This window comes from Otolemur garnettii, unplaced genomic scaffold, assembly GCF_000181295.1.
Source record: "Otolemur garnettii isolate 467f Iridium unplaced genomic scaffold, OtoGar3 scaffold00101, whole genome shotgun sequence".
Lineage (NCBI taxonomy): Eukaryota > Metazoa > Chordata > Mammalia > Primates > Galagidae > Otolemur > Otolemur garnettii.
This window is the reverse complement of record NW_003852496.1, coordinates 5,641,257-5,656,992: the sequence shown is the minus strand read 5'-3', so window position 1 is coordinate 5,656,992 and position 15,736 is coordinate 5,641,257. Positions and strand designations below refer to the sequence as shown.

The following is a 15,736-nucleotide window of genomic DNA, read 5'->3' as shown; positions in this document are numbered from 1 at the left end:
GGAGGCTGAGGCAAGAGACTCACTTGAGCCCAGGAGTCGGAGGTTGCTGTGAGCTGTGATGCCATGGCACTTTACCCAGGGGGATAGCTTGAGGCTCTGTCTCAAGTTAAAAAAAAACAAAAAAACAACAACAAAAAAATACTAATGACATTTTTCACAAAAACAGAAAAAATAATCACAAAATTCACATGGAACCATGAACAGCCCAAGCCATCCTGAACAAAAAGAACAAAACTGAAGGAATCACATTACCTGAGTTGGCACAACCAAAACACCATGGTACTAGCATAAAGACAGACACACAGACCAATGGAACAGAAAGGAGAACCCAGAATTAGAATTAAATCTACACAACTATAGTAAACTTATCATCAACAAAGGTGCCAAGAAGATACAGTGGGGAAAGGACAGTCTTTTCAATAAATGATGATGGGAAAACTAGATATCCACATGCAGAAGAATGAAACTTGATCCTTATCTCTCACTATATACAAAAATCAAATCAAAATGTATTAAAAACTTAAGTCTAACACCTTAAACTAAGCAACAACTAAAAGAAGATACTGGGGAAACATTTCAGACACTGATCTAGGCAAAGATTTTTTCAGTAATACCCCTAAGGCACAGACAACCAAAGCAAAATTGGACAAATGGGATCAAATCAAGCTAAAAGGCTTCTACACAGCAAAGGAAACAATCAACAAAGTGTAAGGATTCTCATTTCTTTACAATGAGAAATTTAAATTTCTTTCCTTTAGGAAAAAGGCTTATAAGTCCTAAAAAAGCACGGGCTTTTTACTGAGTGCCCAATGCATAAGGAGCACTCTGCTAGGCACTATGTTAGACTAGTGCTCAGTCTTGTACCCCAAGATACTTCCCATAAATGGTCAAAGACATTTGGATGTGTCCAACCTTTTGGCTTCTCTGTGCCACACTGGAAGAAGAGTTAGTTGTCTTGAGCTGCACATTAAATGTACGATCATTAACAAAAGTTGATGAGAGAAAAAAAAAAGGTCCATGCATAATTTTCCTGATAATCTGCTACCACAGAGAAGCAAGAAAGTCCTTACACAATCCATAGGCTTCAGGTTGGAAACCCATTAAGACTTATATTCTAAGGAAATTGCTGCATCAACATCAGGACAAGACAATGTCCACATCTCTAACAAAAACATTAAAATAGGCAGGTAGTGGGAGGGCACCCTATCAAGTAAGAAAGAATTTGAAATCTTACATAATTTACCCTTTTTCTTATAGCAACGAAAATTCACATGCTGTTGTCTACCATTAGAGAGATTAAGACCATCAAAAGGCATTTATACCAAAACTTCATAATCCAATAGCTTAGTTCATTTATTCATGACCCAATAGTTTAAGAAACATAAGCCTTATTCCTGTCAGAAAAATGATCTGGTTTTGTCACATCACACTGCAGACTTATCTGTATCACAGGATTAAAGTACAGCCATCTGAGGACAAAAGTCTAAGCATAAAAGGAAACAATACTGGAATTTGATAAAGACTCCTCAAGAATATGGCATTTAGCTGTTTCAATGACACCTTTCATTTAAGGATCTCAAGACAAATGTTATTGACATTACCAAGAATCAAAACAGTGACACTATGTCCAAAGCAACAAATGTATCAATGACCTAAAGGAATTCAATACTGATGTTCTGAAAACCAGCCCTCTGTTCTAAAAAGATCTAGTTTTATGTAACAGGAGAAGGGGAGGATAAGAAACATATACATATATTTACTCTTTGTACTCAGTTCCTGGCAAAGAGCTCCTTTTAGGAGCCTGGGATTTTCCTTAGGGATAGGATCATCTTTTATTATTCATGACAAGTCCCTTTCAACTATACCTGACCTTATGCTAATAAGATGACTCTAAGTGGGCCTCTAGATAGCTTCAGATGGGGCTGGTAGCCAGGAGGACCAACCATAGAATTAAAGTGTTAGAATTCATAGTCTTTTACCCAGCAATCTCTGGGCAAGGGAGAGGAGCTGAAGACTGACTAAATGACTGGGAGAGTTTCCCAGTTGGTGAACTCATGAAGGTGTTAAGAGGGCATGAAAGATCCACACCAACCCCCCACAGCTTGCCCTATGTATCTCTTCCATTTGGCTCTTCTTCAGTTGTATCCTTTATAATTAACTAGTAAACATAAGTGTTTTCCTGAGTTCTGTGAGTCTTTCCAGTAAACTAACAAACCTGAGAAAAGGGTCATGAGAACACCTGAATTTGTAGCCAAGTCAAACAGAAGTGAGGATGTCCAGGGACTTCTGACTGGCATCTAAAGTAGGAGCAGTCTTGTGGGACTGAGCCCTTTTACTTGTGGGATCTGATATTAATTCCAGGTAGAGTGTCAGAATTGAATGAAACTGTTAGACACTCAATTGGTATCAGAGAACTGGAGAACCGTGAATTGATTGTGGTGTGGAAAAACCCCAAGCAGTAATTCCCAGTCTGTACTTGTAAAGCTTGAAGATACGAATGAATTTGTTGATATAACCTTCCAGCTTACCTTGCTGGAAGAAATATATATAAATAGAAATACCCAAAAATGTAAACAATGCTGTCAGAACAGTTGATACTGAAAGTAACTGCCATTAATTTTATGCCATCTATGTGCCAGGCCTTAAGCTTTACATAAATTATTTGCAGGGTATAAGATCCTGAGAGTTAAGTACCACCCCAATAGCAGAAGAGAAAATGAAATCTGATAAATTTCCCACTGTACACACCAAGTAGCAGAGTTGGAAACTAAAGCCACTTTTAACACACAAATCCCAGCTGCTTTGTACATTATAGCAACCTTTATTTTTTATTATGCAGTATAAAGTTATAGACTTAAATGATTCTTAAGAATATGTCCTAAAGTATGTCCTTAAAAGATTAGTCTTGAAAGATCAACTGTCAAAATAATAATAATAGGCCAGCACGGTGGCTCACACCTGTAATCCTAGCACTCTAGGAGGTCTTGCAAGGCAGGTGGATCGCCTGAGCTCAGGAGTTCCAGACTAGCCTGAGCCAGAGTAAAACCCATCTCCAGTAAAAGTAGAAAAACTAGCCAGGCATTGTGGTTGTGACGGGTGCCTGTAGTCCCAGCTACTGGGGAGGCTGAGACAAGAGGATCGCTTGAGCCCAAGAGTTTGAGAGGTGGCTGTGAGTATGACACCACAGCACGCGACCCCAGGGTGACTAAGAGACTCTATCTCAAATAAATAAATTAAATTCCATATATAGATCTGGTATTCTACTTTTCTACTTTAAATAGTTTAAGAATTGTTTTTTGTTTTTTTTTTTTTTTGAGACAGAGCCTCAAGCTATCCCCCTGAGTAGAGTGCTGTAGCATCACAGCTCATAGCAACCTCCCACTCCTGGGCTCAAGCGAGTCTCCTGCTTCAGCCTCCCAAATAGCTGGGATTACAGGCGCCCACCACAACGCCGGCTATTTTTTGGTTGCAACCGTCATTGTTGTTTGGCGGGCAGCGCTGGATTCAAACCCGCCAGCTCAGGTGTATATGGCTGGCGCCTTAGCCGCTTGAGCCACAGGTGCCGAGCCAAGAACTGTATTTTTTATTTAGCACTCTACTCTCTTACTAGTTGGCAAACATTTTATATTTTTTTCTTCCCCAATTATGAAGGAACTAAAGTCAACAAGACATTTCATTACTTTCTCCTCATTACCAGCATCAGCATGAAGACAGAAGCCACTAGAGATCAGAGTAACGAGATCATGTAGTCCAAGCTCTGGCAGGAACACCATCCATAACACAGCTAGAAAACAATCTTCCAGATAGTCATCTGTATTTGAATACACCTAATGAGAAAGACCTCATAATTTAGTCTGTTTCACTATTGGACAGATCTTACTATGAGAAAGGTCTTTCCCACAGAGAGATGACATCTACCTTCACAATAGCTTCTGCCTACTGTCTGTTCTTTGGAGCAACATGAATGAAGAGTCTTCTCTCTCTTGCTTAAAACAACTTTTCAATATATTAAGATAGCTAAATTTCCAAGTATTATCTTCAGTAGCAAAATTCTGATGGTTCAACTGTTCTTTATTAGATGTGGTGGCTAGAACTCTCACTCTTCTAATCTCATTCATTAAGACACAATTTAGATTATCATTATCCCATTAAAATGTAAATCTGTAAGTGGGCACAATATACCAGATATCTAACAGTACAAGAACAAAGGGATTAATTATTACTTCTCTTAATCTAGCATCTATAAGGGTTCACTGATGTTAGCCTTTTTTCACAGGCACATCCTACAACTCAATTTAGTTTATGGGAGCTTTCAAATGAAAAACAAACTACTTCTGGCAGGGCGCAGTGGCTCACACTTGTAATCCCAGCACTCTGGGAGACCAAGGCAGGTAGATCACTTGAGCTTAGGGGTTTAAGAAACCAGCCTGAGCAAGAATGAGACCTAGTCTCTAAAACAGTGGTTCTCAACCTTCCTAATGCTGCAGCCCTTTAATACAGTTCCTGTGGGTAGCGGCCCATAGGTTGAATACCGCTGCTCTAAAAAACAGCCTAGCATTGTGGTGGGCACCTGTAGTCTAAGCCCAAGCATTTGAGGCTGCTGTTAACTATGACGCCATGGCATCCAATTGAGGGCAACAAAGTCTATCTCAAAAAAACTTTAAAAAAACCAAAAAACTACTTTGGACCTTTGGACCAGATCATTTCTGTTAAAGAGTAAGAGTTTCTGCAACACATTCAGCTATAGGCTAAATCTATTACATAAATGGCTCCTACAAATTCATAAGGAAAAAAAATTGATCAATCAATGCAAAAAGAATTTTTAAAAGATTCAAGGTCTAACATGACCATCCAGTTACATGAAAAAGATAAATGATTTTTATATAGATGAAAAGATCATCAACCTCACTCATAAGAGCAATATAAATTACATCCATAAAATAATAACTTTTACCTATCAGAGTGACAAAGACCAAAACGTTTGATAATACATCTGATTTGTAAGGATAATGGAGAAAAACAAGCACTCACACAGATTGCTATTTGTAAAATGATTCTAATTCTTTTTTTTTTTTTTTTTTTTGAGACAGAGCCTCAAGCTGCCCCCCTGGGGAGAGTGCCGGGGCATCACAGCTCACAGCAACCTCCAACTCCTGGGCTAAAGCAATTCTCCTGCCTCAGCCTCCCTAGAAGCTGGGATTACAGGCACCTGCCACAATGCCCAGCTATTTTTTGGTTGCAGACATCACTGTTGTTTGGTGAGCCCAGGCTGGATTCGAACCGGCCAGCTCAGGTGTTATGTGGCTGGCACCTTAGCTGCTTGAGCCACAAGTGCTGAGCCTGATTCCAATTCTTTAAAGAACAATTCGGAAATAGGTATTAATAATCTGGGCCAGGCTCAATGAGTGGTTCACACCTGTAATCCTGGCACTTGGGAGGCCTGAGCTCATAGGTTTGAGACCAGCCTGAGCCAGAGTAAGATCTCATTTCCAAAAAAAAAACAGCTGGGCATTGTGGTGGTTGCCTGTAGTCCCATCTACTCAGGAGGCTGAGGCAAGAGAATCACTTAAGCCCAAGAGTTTGAGTTTGAGGTTGCTATGAGCTATGACACCATGGCACTCTACCAAGGATGACAAAGTAAGACTCTGTCTCAAAAAAAATTAATTCATCAATAATAAATATAAAATAAAATATGAAATAATTTAATTACATCTACCGTCTCTTTGGAGCACAGATATTCATTGCAGTATTATCAAAACAGCAAAAGTGCCAGACACTATTAGGTATCAATCCAATAGCCAGTTTTGCCTCTTCCTCAGTCAGAACTCACATTTTTCAGGGTGATAATAATTGGTTTCATGAATCGATGGCTCTCATATTCTCTTTCCCAGAAATACGTAGAGTCAGGGGCAGCAGTAAAACATAAGATATCACAAAAGGCAGTGCTACTCAAAGCATGATTTCCTGACTCCATGGCATCAGCATCACATGGAACTCAAAAGAAATGCAAATCCTCAGGCCCTATTCCAAATCTACAGATTTCAGAATCTCTGAAGTAGATCCGACAAATATGCAATATGAATTATATTTTAACAAGCTCTCCAGGTAATTCTATGTGCACTAAAGTTCACAAAGCACTGTTTAGGAGACCTTTGGGGATTTTTTTTCTTCCTATGTAAAGTAACATTATCTTCCCTTTGGAGAAATATTTCACCCTCCATTTCCTGTTCTTAAATGCACTTAGTATGCTGTATAGAACTGAAACAGCCATCTTGCAGCCATCAGGTGACATGACACAGAGAGGCTGAAAAGCCAACATAATAAGAAAAGCAAATGTTCAGAGGGAAAAAAACTGGGTCCTAAATATTACTGAGCTATGGAACTAATTCTAAATTACCTATCTCTTAGCTTCTGTTTTTATGAGATAATTACAATGTCTTTACTCTTTACATTACTGTTAGGTTTTCTGTTACTATTATTTACAAGTGAATACATTTTTTGCCCATCAATGAAAATTAATGGAGCTTTAATTCTAGTGGAAAGGACACAGCAGATTGGGACAAGTAGTCTCAAAACCACTAGTCTTAATGTAGTATGGGCATATGGAAAATCAAATGAAACAAAATCATGGTAAATATATAACATGGAACATTATGCAACTATAAAAAATGTTTATAAGTAGTATAGGGTAAGTCTGCTTGTCCAAAATGCTTGGGACCAGCTGTTAGACTCAGGATATTTTTAGATTTTGCAATATTTGCATTATACTTACTGGCTGGGACTCCCAAATGCAAAAATCCAAAATCCTGCTCCAATGGGCATTTCCTTTGAGTGATCAAAAAGTTTCAGATTTTGAGCATTTTGGATTTATTTTCTATTTAAGACACCCAACCTGTAATATATTTTATGAGAAAAAAGCAAGATGTAGAATTGCTTAAATAGGCCTTTGGTTTGGGCTTTTAGGTGGTCTGAGGCAGGATCTTTAACTCAATAGTCCATAAGAATTTAAAAATAATGAGAAAGGAACTTTCCAGTAAACAAATGTGCACAAAAATGCCACTTAAAATAAGGACAAAAAGATCAGGTATTGACTAGGAAGGACAGAGCTCATGAAATAAATGAAATATAATGAAATGAAATATATACTACTGAGGCTCAGCATTTGTAGCTCAGTGAGTAGGGTGTCGGCCACATACAATGGGGCTGGTGGGTTTGAACCCAGCCCAGGCCTGCTAAACAATGACAGCTGCAACCAAAAAATGGCAGGGCATTGTGGCAGGCGCCTGTAGTCCCAGCTACTCAGGAAGCTGAGGCAAGAGAACTGCTTAAGCCCAAGAATTTGAGGATGCTGTGAGCTGTGACGCCACAGCACTCTACCCAGGGCGACATAGTGAGACTGTCTCAAAAAAAAAAATATATATATATATGTATACACACTACTAAAATATAAATATACTATTATGTACATATATACACATATATATTCAAAATATCTGGAAGGAAACACAAAAAGATGGAAAAAATCATTTCTAAGGAGAACTAGAGGCTAGGAATCAGGGATTAAACAGATTTTTTTTTCACTTTTATTCTTTCAACATTTATACTCCTATTCAAAAAAGTTTGAAATAAAAGTGTTTTTTTTTTTGAGAGAGAGCCTCAAGCTGTCCCCCTGGGCAGAGTGCCGTGGCATTACAGCTCACAGTAACCTCCAACTCCTGGGCTCAAGCGAGTCTCCTGCCTCCGCCTCCCAAGTAGCTGGGACCACAGGCGCCCGCCACAACGCCCGGCTATTTTTTGGTTGCAGCCGTCATTGTTGTTTGGCGGGTCCGGGCTGGGGATTCGAACCCACCACCTTAGGTGTACATGGCTGGCGCCGTAGCCGGTTGAGCTATAGGCGCCGAGCCGAAATAAAAGTTTTAAAAGCTGCTTTTAGATTTATGTTATGCATGAGAGAATCCTGAAAGTGGGTCAATGCTGATATTTCTACTAAGTACCTAAAAATCAATTATTGAATTACTAGCACCTGGCATAGTGCCTTGTATATAATCAATGCTCAAAAGTCTGCTGACTCAAATTACTATGGAATCAATCCCATAAGCTGCCACTTACAGCATCTAAGAATCTAAAAGAGAAGATAAATTCCATATATTTGAATTTCTCTCTTCATAACCAAAGTGTGTCAGATAATTGCCTAACTCTGTTTTCCTTAATCTCCACATTATTTAAGCAGTGTCTTAGTCAAAAAGGAAATTTCAGTTTCTTTGGGTTTTCCATATGTCCACAATGCATTAATATGTCCAGTACTAGAAGCTGGGCATAATGACAAGCAGATATTGGTCCCAGCTACTCAGGAAGCTGAGTGGAAAGATCCTTAGCCCAGGAGTTTGAATCTAGCCTGGGCAACATAGTACAATCTCATCTCTACTGCAAAAAGGAGAGGGGAGGGAAGGAGAAGAGGTAAAATAAATGACCAGTACAATTTTGAGACCATTATCAAGTCTTGGCCTCAATCTGCTACCTCATTTCCACTAAAACATAAAGTCCATTACAGCAGAAATTTTCATCCACCATGTCAGCAGCACCTACAACAGAACCAACACACATAAATATTTTTAAAATAAATAAATGAAGAAAAAGAGGTCTTCCATAAAGACTAAAATGAAGTTACCTACACCCATCTACTTTGGTTATGTACATAAGCTCATCAGAAGCTTATGAGGATGAGGATGTTACACAGGCTAGACACTTCTACTAAAGAATAGTTCAGGCTCGGCGCCTGTGGCTCAAGTGGCTAGGGCGCCAGCCACATACACCTAAGGTGGCAGGTTCGAATCCAGCCCAGGCGTGCCAAACAACAACGATGGCTGCAACCAAAAAAAAAATAGCCAGGCGTTGTGGCGGATGCCTATGGTCCCAGCAACTTGGGAGGCAGAGGCAGGAGACTCACTTGAGCCCAGGAGTTGAAGGTTGCTGTGAACTATGCCACAGCACTCTACCCAGGGGGACAGCTTGAGGCTCTGTCTCACAAAAAAAAAAAAAGAATAGTTCAGAGTAACTGAGGGGGACCTTGGGAAATTGGCCCAGGTTAAGAGCTCCAAACCAATAGACTCAGTCTATACAAACTCTCAAGTGGGAGAGTTCAAATAGTCTTCAGCAACTAGAAGGCAGAGGTCTACTAGCTGCTCAAATTTGGCTCGCTCCGATGCTCTGTGCAGTCAAAAAGGCTCTCCCGGTAGCAGGGTTGGACCTTGACCTCTTTTATGTTTACATGGATGGAGCTGGAAAATGTTCTTCTTAGCAAAGTATCTCAAGAACGGAAGAAAAAGTATCCAATGTACTCAGCCCTATTATGAAACTAATTTATAGCTTTCATAAAGCTATAACCTAATTATAGCCTAAGAATATGGGGAGGGTGTGGGGAGAGAGTGGATGAGTGGAGGGAGGGTGATTAAAGGGATCACCTCTATGGTGTATCTCACAAGGGTACAAGTGAATCTTTCTAAAAGTAGAATATAAACATCTTAACACAATAACTAAGAAAATAACATGAAGTTAACATGAAGTTAACCAGTTTGATGAAAATATTTCAAATTGTATATGAAAACACCACACAGTACCCCATGATTGCATTAATATACACAGCTATGATTTAATAAAAAAAAAAAAAAAGTTCAGAGTGTGAGGTTTTCACAAGCACCTTTCACAGACCAAAGACTATACAGTGTCTTCCAGCAGTAAAAGTAGTGCCTTTTTCAGCAGTACAAGGGCACCAGCCACATACACCAGAGCTGGTGGATTCCAATCCAGACCGGGCCTACCAAAACGACGACGACTGCAACCAAAGAATAGCGGGGCATTGTGGTGGGCGCCTGTAGTCCCAGCTACTTGGGAGGCTGAGGCAAGAGAATGGTTTAAGCCAAGAGTTTGAGGTCGCTGTGAGCTCTGATGCCACAGCACTCTACGAGGGTGACATAATGAAACTCTGTCTCAAAAGAAAAAAGAACATCAATGTAGGGTTATGTATTTTTATCTAAGCGTCCAAACCTCATTAGAGTTTACAGAATTGCTTCAGGAAAGACAACATCTCCAATCAGGCTTCTATAACTTCACTGTTCCACTAAAACTACTCTTTACTAGTACAATAACTTTCACATTCCGAAATCTAAAGGTTAATTCTCAGCCCCCATCTTAATTGTAGTATTTGACACAGCTGACAGCGCCTTACTCCTTGAAACACTTTCCTCATTTGGCTTCAGAACACCCTCTAACCTGGTGTTTTTCAACCATTTTATCTCAAGGCACACTTGAACCTGTAGTTAACTTCCACTGCACACTTAAATCATGTTGATCAAAAAAAAAAAAAAAAGAGTAAAATAAGAATATGCTTACTGTGCTTGAACTTCTTTCAAAAATAATTTAATGATTTTTTTAAATTTTTCATAGCACACCATTTGAAAATCACTAGTCTAATCTGGTTTTCATCCTACCTCTCTGGCTACTGCTACTAAGTCTCCTTTGATGTTTCCTCCTCATCCCCAACCTCTAAACTCTGGAGTTAAGTCCAACAATCTGTTCTAACTTCCATCTCCACTTACGCCACTGGTGATTACACCCAGCTTCCTGGCTTTAAATACAATCTATTTGTCAACACCACCCTGAGGTATGGCTCAAGAGATCTCTCCAGAATTCCAGATTCACAAACCCAATTGACCTCTCAACATCTCTAAGTCTAACAGGCATCTCTAATTTTTGTTTGTTCCTGCCCTTCAAACTCGTTTCTCTTTCAGTCTTCCCCATCACAATAAATGGCAATTGCATCCTTTGAGAAACTAACCGCAAAAACTTTGGAGTTAACCATAACCTTTCTTTCTTGCGTAGTACATATCCAGTCTATCAGCAAAACCTGTTGATTCTACTTAAAAAATACATCCAGAATCAGCGCATAGATCACCATAGTCACTGCTCCTAATACCAACCACACTTTCTCTCACTTCAATTATTAGTAACAGCCTCATAACTGGTATTGCTTTAACCCTTGCCCAATTAACCACCAATCTATTATCAACACAGTAGCCAGAGAAGTGATAATGTCGTGATAATGTCAAAATGTAAATCAGATCAAATCACCTCACTGCCCAAATCCCTCCAAAGACTTCCCATTTCACCTAATGCAGTGGTTCTCAACCTTTCTAATGCTGCAACCCTCTAATATAGTTCCTGTGGGTCTCGACCCACAGGCTGAGAACCACTGACCTAATGTAAAAGCTCAAGTCCTACAAAGGACCTGCAGCGTCAGCCTCACCTAGGAACTTATCAGAAACAGGCCTCACCTCAGACCTACAAAATTAGAATCTAAATTTTAAAAGGAATCCACCACCCAAGGTAATGCATGTGTACATTAAAGTTTGGAAAGCACTTCTATAAGCACACAAAATAAGCAACACAACCCCACTCTTGCCATTTCTCAGGCAAGCTTCTGTCTCAGGACCTTTGCACTTGACATTCACTATACATACCTGGAATGCTCCTCTCATGGAGAGTGGAACCTCTGTAAGTTGACCACCCAAGGGACTGTTAACAAACTAGTCAACAAATAGTGGTGATCAACTTAAGAAACTAGTCCTACTATATGATATGTACATGTGGTGCTTGTCCAGTCTATGAAAATTTAAGTCAACTTAAGGAGGTGGTCAACTATGGAGATTCTACTGTACCTGTATGACTCACTCACTCCCTTACCTCTTTCAAGCCTTTACTTCTATGTCTGGCTGTCTGTGATCACTCAATCCATCCCCTCAATATACCCTCCTATTCCTGCTTTCACTTTTCTCATTAGAATCTGTCATCGTAAGTATAAAAACTGCCTTGTTACATGTATTATTTATCTCATTTACTCTGGCTCCCTTCCTAATACATAATGTAAGCTCTATGATGGTAGAGATTTTTATTAGTTTTCTTCCCCAGTGCTCAGAACATAGTAACCACTCAATAAATATTTTTAAATGTATAAAATAATAAATTTGAGTTTTTGCTTCAAAACACTAATGGAGCTTATAAAATGGTTCCTTAATACAGAAAATGACTTTTCTCTCAGCAATATATTTAACAAATCCACTTCTTAAAATATACTAACCACCTCAATAAAAACTTAGGCACTGTAAAAACTACTCTTCATCCATAATTAAATATGAAGATTTAAAGTCTGATTCATGATCACGACAGGGCTATACCATAAAAAAGTTTGCGGAAAGAAAAACTTAGCCTTTGAATGAAAAGAGCAGATGTCCCTACAACACCTAAAACTCTCTACAACGCAGTAACAAAACTTTTTTTCACACAAAATAAATATTCTCATCTGAATCTCAACAACCCCAGGAGCTATATAAAGTAAGTAATAGTAAGCCCATTTTAAAAATGAGGAAACAAACATACAATTTACTCTCAGAGCATGGAAGTAATAATGTCAAAACTGAGATCGAAGTCTCTCGATTTTTACTTCAAACTCCCATGACATCACATCTCCTCTTGCAAACGAAACTAAATCAGACTATAAAATCACATAGCCATATATTATACTGAGGACGGTAAATTTTCCCAAACCATACAGGGTCTCTGCAGAATGGAAACAAACTCAATTCGCTGAAATCATAATTATTAATATCAACTTAAAATATATATATATATATCAACTTAAAGAATGCAAGCTTTTTTTCTGTTAAATCTAATTCAGTGTCCAATAACATTCAGGAAGAATGTAACAATCAGTACATTAAGGAAGTTCTGGCTCGGCACCCATAGCACAGTGGTTATGGTGCCAACCTCATACACCAAGGGTGGTGGATTCAAACCCAGCCCAGGCCAGTTGTGACAACTGCAACAAAAAATAGCCAAGCATTGTGGTAGGTGCCTGTAGTCCCAGGTACTTGGAAGGCTGAGGCAAGAGAATGGCTTAAGTCCAAGAGTTTGAGGTTGCTGTGAGCTGTGACACCATAGCACTCTACCAATGGTGACATAGTGACACTCTGTCTCAAAAAAAAAAAGTTCTTTTACAATTGGCTATTACAATCGCCAGAGAACTGGGAAGTTAAGGCAGATGGATAGCCTGACCTCATAGGTTCAAGACCAGCCTGAGCCAGAGCAAGACCCCATCTCTAAAAATAGCCTGGTGTTGTGGGGTTGTCTATAGTCCCAGCTATTTGGGAGGCTGAGGCAAGAGAATCACTTGAGCCCAAGAGTTTGAAGTTGCTGTGAAATATGACACCAGGACACTCTATCAAGGGCAACAAAGTGAAACTCTATCTCCAAAAAAGAAAAAAAAAAAAAAAACAATTGCCAGAGAAAAAGAGAGATGGGAGAGAGGAAGATGGACCAAGTGAATGAGTAAGAACTGAGTTGTATGGAGGAAAGTGTTATGGTTATACCACTATTTTATACTGCTTTGAGTACTTACGCGATTTTGCCATAGAAGAAAAAACACACACCTCCTCAAAATCCCAGCAATAGCTTTCCTTTCTTTGCATAGATGAGGATGAACAATTGTAATCCAAAATGTTTCCTAAAAAGTTCTTTTTAAAAAAGACATAGAAACAGAAGATCCATACGAAAAGAGATCCAATCTGGGAAAATAGATACTGTCTTCTAAATCTTGTGACCAAGAAAACTGTTCACCAAGTGTCAGCCTCTGAAGAAAGTGCTAACTGTGGGTGTGTCTTCTCTAGAGAGTAATACCTGCTGGGACAGAGAATCAAGAGAAAAAGAAAGAACTACTAAATACAAATGACAGTCTGACAAACAATCAAAAGCATCCCAAATCTCAAAGTCCAATCCGAAATGCTCCAAAATACAAAACTTTGAGCACCAACGTTAACACTCAAAGGAAATGCCCATTGGAGCATTTCAGTTATTTAAGACTATCAGATTAGGAATGCACAACCAGTTAATATAATGCAAATATTCCAAAATCTAAAAAAATCCAAAATCTGAAACCCTTCTGGTCCCAAGCATTTTGGATAAGAGATACTCAACCTGTACCAATTATTGGGCTGCAAAATTTTTCACATTAACATCAGTGAACATTAAAAGATCGCACAGAGGTAAAATAAGTGGCCAAGCCCAGCTGACACTTCATTACTAATGACAGCAATAACAAAGGTACATATCAGCAGGTAACCCAGCTTTCTCATTGATAATGAACAATAAATAAATAAGCAGCACATGTATAGTAAAGAAAATATAAAAATCTATTTCAAGTTTTTTATAGCAAGATGATGGTCCCATACAACCAAACAGACATAGATATAAATATTAGTTTGTAGTCAGCCAAACAGACCAAGCATTCTGGCACCTTATAAAACAAATATCGTAGAACTAATGTAGATATCCACATCAACAGAAAATGCAGGAAAAACAGGTCTCTCAGAGAAACTAAAAGTTAATGCGAAAACAAAGAGACAAAGTTAATTTGACATGAAGGGTGGTTTATGTACCCTTTTTAGCTATCTTACTGAACTAGGAATATGTTATATTTTAGCAACCAACAATAAATTATAGAAGGCAGCACCTATGGCTTAGTGAGTAGGGCGCCAGCCTCATATACCGAGGGTGGCAGGTGGCCCCAGCCAAACTACAACAACAACAACAAAAATAGCCAGGCATTGTGGCGGGCACCTGTAGTCCCAGCTACTCGGGAGGCTGAGGTGAGAGAATTGGCTATGCCCAAGAGCCGGAGGTTGCTGTGAGCTGTGACACTACAGCATTCTATTGAGGGCGACAAAGTGAGATTCTGGCTCTAAAAAAAATAATAATAAATAAATTATACAATATATATATGTATGTGTATATATCAATCAGAGGCTGGAATGAAATACAGTGGTGGAACTAGCAGCATATAAGACACAATAAAAGAAAAAATTAGTGAATGTAAAGACATAGCAATAAAAACTATCCAAAAAGAAACACAACAGAGCAGAGCAGAGCATCAGTAAGCTATAAGACAATCTCAAGAAGCCAAATAATATCAATATATGTGTAGTCTGGGGGTGGGGGTAGATATTTGGAGAATTCAAATGTCATCATATTTGATGAAAACTATAAACCTACAGATTAAAAAATGCACTACAAACACGAGGCAAAAAAAGCATGAAGAAAGCTAAAACTGGCTGAGCGCAGGGCTCACACTATAATCGTAGGACTCCAGGAGCCCAAGGTAGATGGGTTGCCTGAGCTCAGGAGTTTGAGAACAGCCTGAGCAAGAGTAAGGCCCTGGCTCCACTACACACAGAACAACTAGGCTGGGCATGGTTGCTCCTGTAATAGTAGCACTCTGGGAGGCTAAGGCAGGTGGCCTGCCTGAGCTCACAAGTTCTAGACCAGCCTGAGCCAGAGCCAAGACCTCATCTCTAAAAGTAGCCAGGTGTTGTGGCAGGTGCCGGTAGTCCCAGCTACCCAGGAGGCTGAGGCAAGAGGATCGCTTGAGTCCAAGAGTTTAAGGTTGCTGTGAGCTATGATGCCACCACAATCTACCAAGGGCAACAAAGTGAGACTCTGTCTCAAAAATAAATAAATAAATAAAAACAGAAAAACTAGCCAGGCATGGTGGCAGGTGCCTATAGTTTTAGCTACTGGGAAGACTGAAGGAAGGGCATCATCTGAGAACCAGAGTTTGAGGTTGTGAGCTAGGCTGGTGCCATGGCACTCTAGCCTGGGCACAAAGTGAGACTCTGTCTCAAGAAAAAAA

The 15,736-nt window shown here is 39.4% G+C and overlaps 1 protein-coding gene across 1 annotated transcript in view; it reads right to left on the bottom strand.

Moving 5' to 3' along the window:
- TMCC1 (transmembrane and coiled-coil domain family 1) overlaps window positions 1–15,736 on the bottom strand; it is a 254,125-nt gene that overhangs the window by 219,108 nt on the left and 19,281 nt on the right. Inside the window, exon 2 of the mRNA XM_003796224.3 lies at window positions 13,482–13,728. The gene's annotated coding sequence lies outside the window, so the exon portion shown is untranslated. The remainder of the gene's footprint in view (window positions 1–13,481; window positions 13,729–15,736) is intronic.